Genomic DNA, 10383 nt, shown 5'->3' with positions numbered 1-10383 from the left:
CCGAAGCTCTGGAATTCTACCCCTATCCAAATAAAAACCCTTCCCTCAATTGAGACATTTAAAAAGGCTCTTAAAACCTGCCTTTTTAAGAGGGCATACCAATGAGAAAAGGCTGTAGAATGGGGGATCTTGCTGTCATATTTGATTTAGGCGCCTTGACGCCCATTGGGCTAAGTTTGCGCATAAGAAGACTCGGTTCATTCGTTCATTCATTCATGTGTTTGTAGGCCCCCTTCCTGACACAAGCTGGATTCTGGCACAATTACTTATGAATACTTCCTGTTATTTTAGGATTCTACAACGAAAAAAGGATCGACGTTTACCGCAGTAAACCAAAGGCCCCCCCAATTATCTCAGGCCACGACTAACCACGCGGTAAGAGAGACTTTAAGTAATTAACATTTTCCTTGCTACAATACCTTCTAACAGTGACACACGCCCTTCTGTTGCTACTTGGCACAATCCTCTCATATATATTCCTAATGTAAATAATCATTTTAGCCTTTAACCATACAGTGGCCGGCTCGGCCCTATGTGAATATCCTCTACTACCCTTCAATCCCAATAGGTGCTCATCAAACTGTCAGTCATCCACCCGTATGACAACGTTTTTTGTTCAGAAATTCTGGTAGAGTCTGTCCTTCGCTTACATTGCTTCCCATTGAAACATTGATTATCATGTTTCAGGTGAGGAACTGATGAGACCCCACATTGTTAGCTGGGTCGAAACGTAGTCGACAACTTGAAGCAAACCAATTCTCAGTTCCTACTATTATACTAGGAGGCTGCTAACATTTATTGTGTATCCACTGAATGGTTGTTTTTGTAACAACATTGAAACCTTGTTTTTATGTCACAAAAAGTCCCAATCCATACTGACAGGTTTCACTTGGGATACTTCGCACTGAAATTCTATAACAAATGTGAAGTTATATAAAAAATACCTTGTTTCTCTACACACTCTGTATTACATGTCATTTTTTTCTCTGACATCTATGTACCCCCACTTTACTGCGATTGTGCCGATATATATATATTGTAATATCAATCATTGAGTGTCCACAGGAACCTCTGTTTTTTTGTTTAACTCTTTCTTTCCGGTTACAAGCCTTTGCAGTGGTAGGGATGTGTTTTAATCTAATCAAATCATTAAAAATAAATTTGATCTCATCCCCACGCTGCAAAGAAAACGGTGGCAGTAGCCCTGGCCTATTTAGACTGGATTACTGCAACAGGTTATATGCCGGGCCAAACAAGCAGGTCTTAAATAAGTTACAGATGGTTCAAAATGCACCTGCACAACTGGTCTTAAACTGCTGGTGTGTTAGTTGGCCGGAAAACCCTGCACTGGTCGTCGATCCACAAGAGAATTTTATTCAAGCTTCTTATAATCACTTTCAGGGAAACAGGACCCTCATACTTGACCGCTAAATTTATACCCTATGTCACTGTTAGAACACTCAGATCCTCCTCAGCTAATTTATTTAAACCCCCAATATTTAAACTCCAATCTAGAGGTGGCAAGTCCGTCTCAGTCTAGGTAAAAGAGCATTGAACACCTTGCCTGCACAACTAAGACTCTTGGAATCAGAGATGCTCCTCAGGAAAGCACTTAAGACCTGGATCTTTACAGCTCCAGACTCCCTCTGTCGCTCTTTGGTGAAATCCAAAACGATCTGAACCTTCTGCTCACCCCCGTATAGTGCCAAGAAGCTCCTGACAGAGTGACTGTGCACTTTATAAATGCACAAATCAATCAAGAAGTGTGTTTCCGGTGGCTTGAGTAAGCCTATTTTCCAGTTGATCTATCTTTAACAACCGATGGTTGTGTTAAGAGCGTAATGTGATATTGGTGGTGTGGGTCCTATTAAAAGAGCGGGTACCGTTTTCATTTTCTATATCCCCAGCCTATCAGGCTACGTTACCCACAAATTCCCCCATCTTCTTTCAGACTGCCTTTAAAAAAGGTCATGCTTTTGATTTTTTCACATATATTAACAGTAGTAATTTTCTGAAATTAAAACGTCTTTCTTCCTTAAGATAAAATAAATGCAGTCTTGCAAATTTAGTCTGCAGATAGGCCACTTAAATTCTATTTACTTATAAAAATGTGAGACTCTGGCAACTACTGGTAGCAAAGTAGACAAAGGTGAAACAGGTCTTGGGTTGCTTGTATTTCAGTTCAGAAAGAACCCGGTATGGCATTTTGGGTTGGACTGTTCCTATTGGAGCCAGGTCAAGAGAGGTTTGCATATGGCCGAGTCAAATCGGAGGGGGCTTGGTGGGAAAATGAATGACGGGTTTGAATTATACCCTGAGCAATTACCAGCGGCTATTGCCTGCATCCTCCCATCACCTTTTGTGTGTTTGATGTACCGTCCCAGGTGGCCAAGGGTATGCCCAGACATGGGCCCCTTGTGCACTGTGCCACTGGAACCAAACTACACATGACTGAAGAACCCCAATCAGGGCAAAACTGGCCTTGGGTCGCTTGTGTTCTGGTTCAGAAACTACCTGATTTGGCAGTTATGGCTAGACTGTTCCTAATAGAGCAGGGTCAGGACTGATTTACATATGGTTGGGCCTAATCAGAGAAGGCATGGTGGACAAAAGAACAATGGATTGGAATGCTACTCAGAGGGATTGTAAACATCCTCCTATTACCTTTTTTTGTGTTTGGTTTAGGGTAGACAAAACAAACCTACAACGGCTAAATAGCTACCCAAGATCACAAAGGGAGTCCAATAAAAAAAGCAATCCAAAGGGGAAGCTTTGCAAAAAGGAAAAGAAAGGAAAATAACAGGCACTCAATAGGCTATGCTGCATTCTAAATAATGAACACCCATGAAATGTAAGACATGCATGTAACAACATTAACAATGGGAATATTAGTTGGCTTCCCTACTTCATTGAGTCTTTTGCTCTATCAGACGCATGGAGGGCATTCCATCCCGAAGAAATGCAGTACACCCTTTTCTCCGGCGCCTACCGTAGCTCCTCTCAAATCGATTATCTCCTCCTGCCGGCCTCTCACCTACTCTACTTGTAAGAGGTCCGCCACCTGGCTCGCGGTATCTCTGACCACTCTCTCCTATGGACCAGAATAGTGCTGGGGGATCAGCGGATCGACATGGTAGCACCCATCAATCCCGGGTATCTATGACGAACCTCGGTCCGAGCGGACCTGCAAACAGGGATGGACTGTTACTTTCAGGAGAACCTTGGCTCAGTCGACTCTCCTCAGACGCTCTTGGAAGCATTTAAATCTGTTGTTAGAGGAATGGCTCTCTCACTCCTATCGGGAGTCAAGAAAGAAAACGCCAGGGAACTCGAGGAAGTGGAGAGGGAGGTTCTGAGCCTAGAGGCTGAAGTTGGGAGCGGGGATTCCCTGGAATTAGAGCAACCTCCTGCGCCTAAAAACAGATGAGTACAAAACTAAAGTCACAGATCGCGTCAAGTCCTGGGTAAGTGAAAGAGAATGTAGGGTATATGAATGGGGAGAGAAGGCTGGGAAACGTATTGCCTGGCTGGATAAAAAGGAAAAAGCTAACCGCCTGGTGCCGGAGCTTATCTCAGACTCGGGTGCAGAGATTACAGACCTGTTAGACCTAGGGAATCCTAGACTACATAGGGTAGCCTGGCACAGAGGGGGACAGCTAACCTCTAATGCTTTGGTGAAGTACTTACAGAACCCACTCACAGTAACTCAATGTCTTACCACTAAAAATAAAGGACGCCACTCCACTTTTAGAAAAATACGAATGTTTTATAAAAGAAAGCTATGGTTTCTTGTTTGGTTCTGCAATAACGTTTCACCTCTTCACATGCAATATTTCTGCATTGATGCACTTTCACATTCGCAATTTTTACATTACTTCCATTGAATACATTTGCCCCCACGTCTTTCAGATTGGTAGGTATCAAAATTCCACTGTTAGCTTTACTTCAGAATATTTGATCACAATATTCAGTTGGTAAATAACTGAATGACACTCTCCTGTAAATGAATCAAGGACTACATTACAATAGGACTGTAAGGCAATAATGGCTGGAAGGAACAGTTGTTCAAAAAGAGGACCTTACTGAAGTATTGGTAACTGGATTAGGCAGCTGGACATCTGAAAGGAGACAGGGTAGTTAATACCTCAATACATTTAACCCCCTAGACTCCTCTAAGCACTCAGGGGTACTGGGATAGTTTTTACTCCTACTCCTTCTCAATGGGAGCTTCCCCCTGCCACTCATGTCATACACTGCACCACAGCCCGTTCCTGTTCTCCTATAATGCCTGCCCGCCCTATTGCCCCAGTTCTAGAGTCCCGTTTGGATGCGTGCAGCCCACACACTAGGGGGAAGCGCCTCTGAGGGAAGCTCGATCTGTGTTCCCACACGGCGCCGGGAAGCGTTACTTTTCACCGCCCCCCCCCACCAGAGAACTCTTCCCAGCTTACTTCAGGGAGCGGTCAGCTTCGGTTTAGTTCTCTTGTCGGAACCTTCTTCGTCGTTTCCGACGCACCTTCCACGACTGCTCACTGGGCTGGGAAGAAGTCCGAAGGGCTCCAGCGACGTTCTTCCGCCCGGCTCCTCTCACTCCCGACTCCGCCCCCGTCCAACCTCTTGGGCGTCCGTCGTCTTCTTCAGTTGCCGCCGCCGGCCTCCTCACACAGGGCTCCGCCTCCTCCTGCAATCTCCCTGCCTCTTCCGGCGCTTCCACTGATTCCTCCGGACAACAACACGGGTCAGCTGGGCTCTTCCTCCTCTGCCGATCTCGCGTCAGGGTATGCACTCGGCGCCAGCGTCACCTTCAGGTAGGAACAACAGCTGGTTCCGCCGCTTTTCTTGTCAAGGTGGATGTCGGACTCGAGTGCTGCAGTCGTGACTGTTCTTACTCCTTGCCTCCTGAATTCTGGGCCAGTCAGCTTGACACTGTGTCCAAGTTCGCCCCCTCTGCACACGTCCTTCAGGGTGGGACTGACAGGTCACTGGAAAGCCACACTACAAGAGTCACAGTTATTCACAGAACTCCCCACATAGTCCCTGGTTTCTGAATATGGTCGCTGTGACAGTGGGGTTTGGTCAGCCTAGGAGGGGGCACTTCCCAGTAGAGCGACAGTCGGCCCCAAAGGTCGATCTTGTTACTACTAGTACGCTATCCTCCTCCTCAAGTGTCCTCTCTCCGCACTAGTCACTCCTAATATTGAACAAAATGGCTGCTGGTCACTGGCCTTTTATAGGCTGGCCTCAGACCCCTGGAATCTACTAGATGGTTCTGGAACCTTCCTCATGTTAGCCTATGGGTCTGCCTTCCTTAGATGTCCGTTATGGCAGTTGGTGGACACCATTTTAGGTTTCCGAGTGTCCCTAGATTTCCAGAAGCTTGACTAGGCCTCACAGACAATGAAGGGAAAGATGGCGACATAATCAAGGAACACCTAGCCCCCTGACAATACTGAAAAATCCTGGTGAACATAAAAAATATAGAAACATAGGGAGGCTAAGGGTGACAAAAATAAATAATATTGGTTAGAACACCCCCAGATGCAGACAGGTCTAACACGCGTCCCCCCCAGCTGAAAGTGGGGAGAGCTACCCAATCCCTTTGGAGTTCTCATCACTAAGGCGGAAATACCTAGATAGACCGTCTGCGTTGGCGTGATCCATTCCAGGCCGATGTTCCACCCGAAAGTCCATTCCCTGTAGGGAGATGGACCACCTTAACAACTTGGGATTCTCCCCCTTCATTTGCATCAGCCAACGAAGGGGCCGGTGGTCGGTCTGAACCAGGAAGTGCGAGCCAAACAAGTATGGACGCAGCTTCTTCAGAGCTCAAACCACCGCAAAGGCTTCTCGCTCAATGGTACTCCACCTCTGTTCCCTGGGGAGTAGTCTCATAGACAGGAAAACCACGGGTTGATCCAAGCCCTCATCATTTAGTTGCGATAACACTGCCCCAATGCCATGTTCTGACGCATCTGTTTGGACAATGAATTCTCTTGAAAAATCAGGGGCCTTGAGTATTGGAGCAGTACACAATGCTTGTTTTAATGTCATGAAGGCTCGTTGGCAAGCCTCCGTCCAGACTACCCGTCGGGGTTGTTTCTTAGAGGTGAGTTCAGTGAGGGGTGCCACAATGGTGCCATACCCCTTCACGAAGCGACGGTAGTATCCAGTGAGGCCCAGGAAGGCTCGGACCTCAGTTTGAGTCTTGGGGGGCTCCCAGGCCATGATAGCCTCAATCTTCGCCTGGAGGGGCTGCACCGACCCTCTGCCCACCAAGTGGCCTAGGTACACCACCGACCCCTGCCCGATCTGACCCTTGCTGGCCTTGATTGTCAAGCCAGCCTGTTGCAGGGCATGAAGAACAGCTTGCAAATGTTGCAAATGGTCCCCCCAGCTGCTACTGAAGACAGCAATGTCGTCCAGGTAAGCAGCAGAAAAAGCTTCCATACCAGAAAGGACCTTGTTCACCAGCCGCTGAAAAGTGGCAGGGGCGTTCTTGAGCCCGAAGGGCATCACACAGAACTGGTAGTGTCCCTGAGGCGTGGAGAAGGCTGACCTTTCCTTCGCTCCATCAGTAAGGGAAATCTGCCAGTACCCTGAAGTAAGGTCAAAGGTACTCAAGTATTGGGCAGCTCCCAGCCGGTCGATGAGTTCATCCGCCCTTGGGATCGGATGAGCATCAGTCTTTGTTACTGAATTTAGTCCTCGGTAGTCCACACAGAATCTAAATTTGGGTGTGGTGCCCGGCGGGGCAGCTTTTGGTACCAAAACCACCGGACTGGACCAAGGGTTACTAGAAGGTTCAATCACTCCTAGCTCCAGCATCTTAGAGACTTCACCCTTGATGCTGGCCTTCACCTTGTCCGACAGCCGGTAGATCTTAGACTTCACAGGTGGGCTGTCGCCTGTGTCCACATCATGGGTACACAGGGGGGTTCTACCCGGGACAAGGGAGAACAGTGAAGAAAATTGCTCCAGGACTTGGCAACAATCTCTCTGCTGTTCAGGAGTCAGGGATGGTGAGAGAATCACTCCCTCCACCGACCCATCCTTTTCTTGAGACGAGAGAAGATCGGGGAGAGGTTCGCTTTCCTCTTCCTCTGCTCCATCGGTCACCATCAATAAGACAACCTCGGGCCTCTCATGGTGTGGCTTGAGGCGATTGGCATGCAGCACCCGGTGGGGCTGTCTCGGGGTCTTAAGGTCCACCAAGTAAGTGGCCTTACCCTTTTTCTCCAATACCTCAACGGGGCCTGTCCAACGATCCTGGAGGGCATTTAGCTCTCCAGGTTCCATCACCCACACTTTTTGTCCAGGCTCCAGTTCCACTGGGTGAGCATTGTGGTCATACCACTCCTTCATAACTGCTTGGCTGGCTTCCAAGTTGTCAGAAGCTTGCTTCCACAACTTGGCCATTTGGCTCCGGAAGGCCAGCATGTAGCTCACCACGTCCTGGGGAAGCTTCCTGGGAGTCTTTTCCCATCCATCCTTCACCAGACTGAGAGGACCGCGTACAGGGTGCCCATACAGAAGTTCAAAGGGGCTGAAGCCCACTCCCTTCTGTGGCACTTCCCTGTAGGAAAACAAGAGACAGGGAAGGAGGACGTCCCATTTCCTCCGCAGGCTCTCAGGCAGACTTCTTATCATGCCTTTCAAGGTTTTATTAAACCTTTCCACAAGACCATTGGTCTGTGGGTGGTAAGGAGTGGTAAACCGATAGGTAACACCACACTCCTTCCACATGGCCCGCATATAAGCTGATAGGAAGTTGGTCCCCCTGTCGGACACAACCTCCTTGGGGAAACCCACTCGGGTGAAGATCCCTATCAGGGTCCTCGCCACTGCAGGTGCAGTGATGGTCCTCAGAGGAATTGCTTCTGGGTACCGTGTGGCATGATCCACTAGAACCAGGATGAACCTGTGACCAGCTGAAGTTGGTGGATCCAATGGGCCTACAATGTCGATGGCCACCCTGTCAAAGGGGGTGCTTACAACAGGAAGGGGTTCCAGGGGAGCTTGTAGCTTCACCCCTGTTTTCCCACTGGCTTGGCAAGACACACATGTCCGACAATAGGTATCAGACGCCACTCTCATCCGAGGCCAGTAAAAGTGGGGGACAACCCGGGCAAAGGTCTTGTCCTGTCCCAAGTGTCCTGCCAATGGTATCTCGTGAGCCAGTTCTAAAAGAAAGGCTCTAAAACATTGAGGGACCACCAAGGCCCTGGATGAACCATGTCCAGGTGCCTTGGGCTCACTGTAGAGGAGTCCTTCCTCCCAGTAAATCTGGTAGTTCCCTACAATGTTCCCTGCTGCCTGGGCTTTGGCCTGTTGCCGCAGCCCCTCAAGAGTAGGACACTCCTTCTGAGCTTTGCAGGATTCCTCCCTGGAAGGACCTCCCTCCACATGCCACTCAGCGGGGATGGGTAGGTTCTCCAAGGAAGCAACATCCTCCTCCATGGACTCCAGATCCACCTCCGCAGGTGGCCTATCTATCTCAAGGGGTAGTGATGTTGAGGCAGGTCCCTCCTGCCTTCTGTCCTTCTCTTCTCTGGCAGCGGGCTGGGCCATTGTTCCAGGCTCCAGCGTAAGCGAACTACCCCTCCGGGTATCGCGGACCTTGTGCTGACACAGGCCCAGTCAGGTGTACCCAGCATCTCAGAATGAGTCTGGTATTCCACCCCCCTCCAAGCATTGTGCTCCATATCATTTCCTAACAGGCAATCAACAGGCACGGCAGGGCTTACGGCAACTCGAAGTGAGCCTGCAACCCCTCCCCACTCAAAGGGTACTTCGGCCACGGGATAGTGGCCTAATCTGCCATCACAGCGGGATGGAGTATAGTTGGGATGACCTGCTCTGGAGACACCAGTTGACTCCTCACCATAGTCATACTGGCTCCTGTGTCTCTCAGAGCCTCCCCTCTACGGCCGTTGATGGTGACCCACTGCTCATACTCGGTAGTATTGGAAGGAAATTGGGTCTTTGGCACCATCTCCTTATCACCCAGGGACACTAAAGTGACATCCACCCGCTCCCCTCCGTTACCCAAAGGCATCTCTTCCCCGAGCACTACACTAGTTGTTCCCGGGGCTTTTCCTCCAGTGGGAGGGGGTGGTCTTTTTGGGCATCTCACGTCTCCTTTATAGTGTCCCACACCACCACACTCGAAGCAATGAACAACCCTTGGCTGCTGACTTTGGCCAGGATTAGGGTTGCGGGGTGGGTTAACCTTAGGGATGAATCCTCTGCCCCTTCCTTGAGAAGTATTTTGTGGACCTTTTGAGAACTCCCTCTTATTTTCTCCCCCCCTCTTTCTTCTGGGGGGTGCCCTGTCCAGACTTCTGGGAATCCCCTCCAGTCCCCTTCGAGGACACCCGGGTACTAGCCCAGATGTCCGCCTCCTCAGCAAGCTTCCTGGGGCTGGTCAGCTTGCTGTCCACCAGGTGTTGACGCAGCTCGGGAAAACATTTCTCGAGTAGGTGTTCCTTGAGTATGAGGTCATATAAACCTTCATAGTCCCCTACTTCGCTGCCTTTCACCCAACCCTCCAAGGCCTTCCTGGCGTAATCAAGAAAATCCACCCAATTCTGTGTGCCTAGTTTGTGGCTACTCCTGAATTTCTGCCTATACCTCTCAGGAGTTAGTCCAAACTTCCTTATCAGCGCCACTTTCATTGTAGGGTAGTGGGTTTGCTCATCCTGCTCCAGGGCCAACAAGGCATCCCTGCCAGCAGGTGGCATGTACTTATATAGCCCACCCCCCCAGTGGGTTTCCAAGGTCCCAGGGGCCCTTAAGGAGACCTCATAGGCGGCTAGCCACTTGGCAATATCATCACCGGGGGTGTAGCTAGCAATGACATCCTTGGGTAAGTAGGGTCTGGGTTCTCTGGTGATCTCTTTGTTCTCGCTGCCACCATTGTTTGGATTGGGGGATCTTAAGGTTAAGGCTTGAAGGTCTAACTCTTTTATTGTTCGTTCGTGGGCCAACCTCCTGTCCTCCCTCTCCATTTCCATCCTAGCTAAATCCAATTTTAGTCTCCTCTCTTCCCTCCTGTCTTCTAGCTCGGCGTCAGTAAAACTCCTCACCGAGACGCTGCTGCCCTCCCTCGAAAGTGTCCTGGGACCTGTCAGCAGATTTCCCCCTTCCAGCTTGGTACAGCATTGCAGTCTCAAGGACAGTGTCCCTATCACTCTCTTCTGTGTCCTATTCCTCCACTATATGAGCTTCCACCCATGCCCTTATGCTTGTCAGTAACTCGCTTTTCTTGGCACCTTTTTTGAAGAATACCCCCTGTTGTTGACACCACTCTTTAAGTTGGGTCACAGTGTAGGACTCTAGCTCTTCAAGGTTTAATTCCATTCTTCAAATATAGGATTAAATGAG

The 10383-nt window shown here is 49.3% G+C and overlaps 1 protein-coding gene across 1 annotated transcript in view; it reads right to left on the bottom strand.

Moving 5' to 3' along the window:
- Window positions 1-1341: 1341 nt before the first annotated feature.
- Window positions 1342-10383, bottom strand: part of LOC147700299 (uncharacterized) — a 105473-nt gene continuing 96431 nt past the window's right edge. The window contains exon 5 of the mRNA XM_086935663.1: window positions 1342-3599. The gene's annotated coding sequence lies outside the window, so the exon portion shown is untranslated. The remainder of the gene's footprint in view (window positions 3600-10383) is intronic.

Source organism: Lissotriton vulgaris, chromosome 8 (genome assembly GCF_964263255.1).
Source record: "Lissotriton vulgaris chromosome 8, aLisVul1.2, whole genome shotgun sequence".
NCBI classification, from domain to species: Eukaryota; Metazoa; Chordata; class Amphibia; order Caudata; family Salamandridae; genus Lissotriton; species Lissotriton vulgaris.
This window is presented reverse-complemented; position numbering and strand designations above follow the sequence as displayed.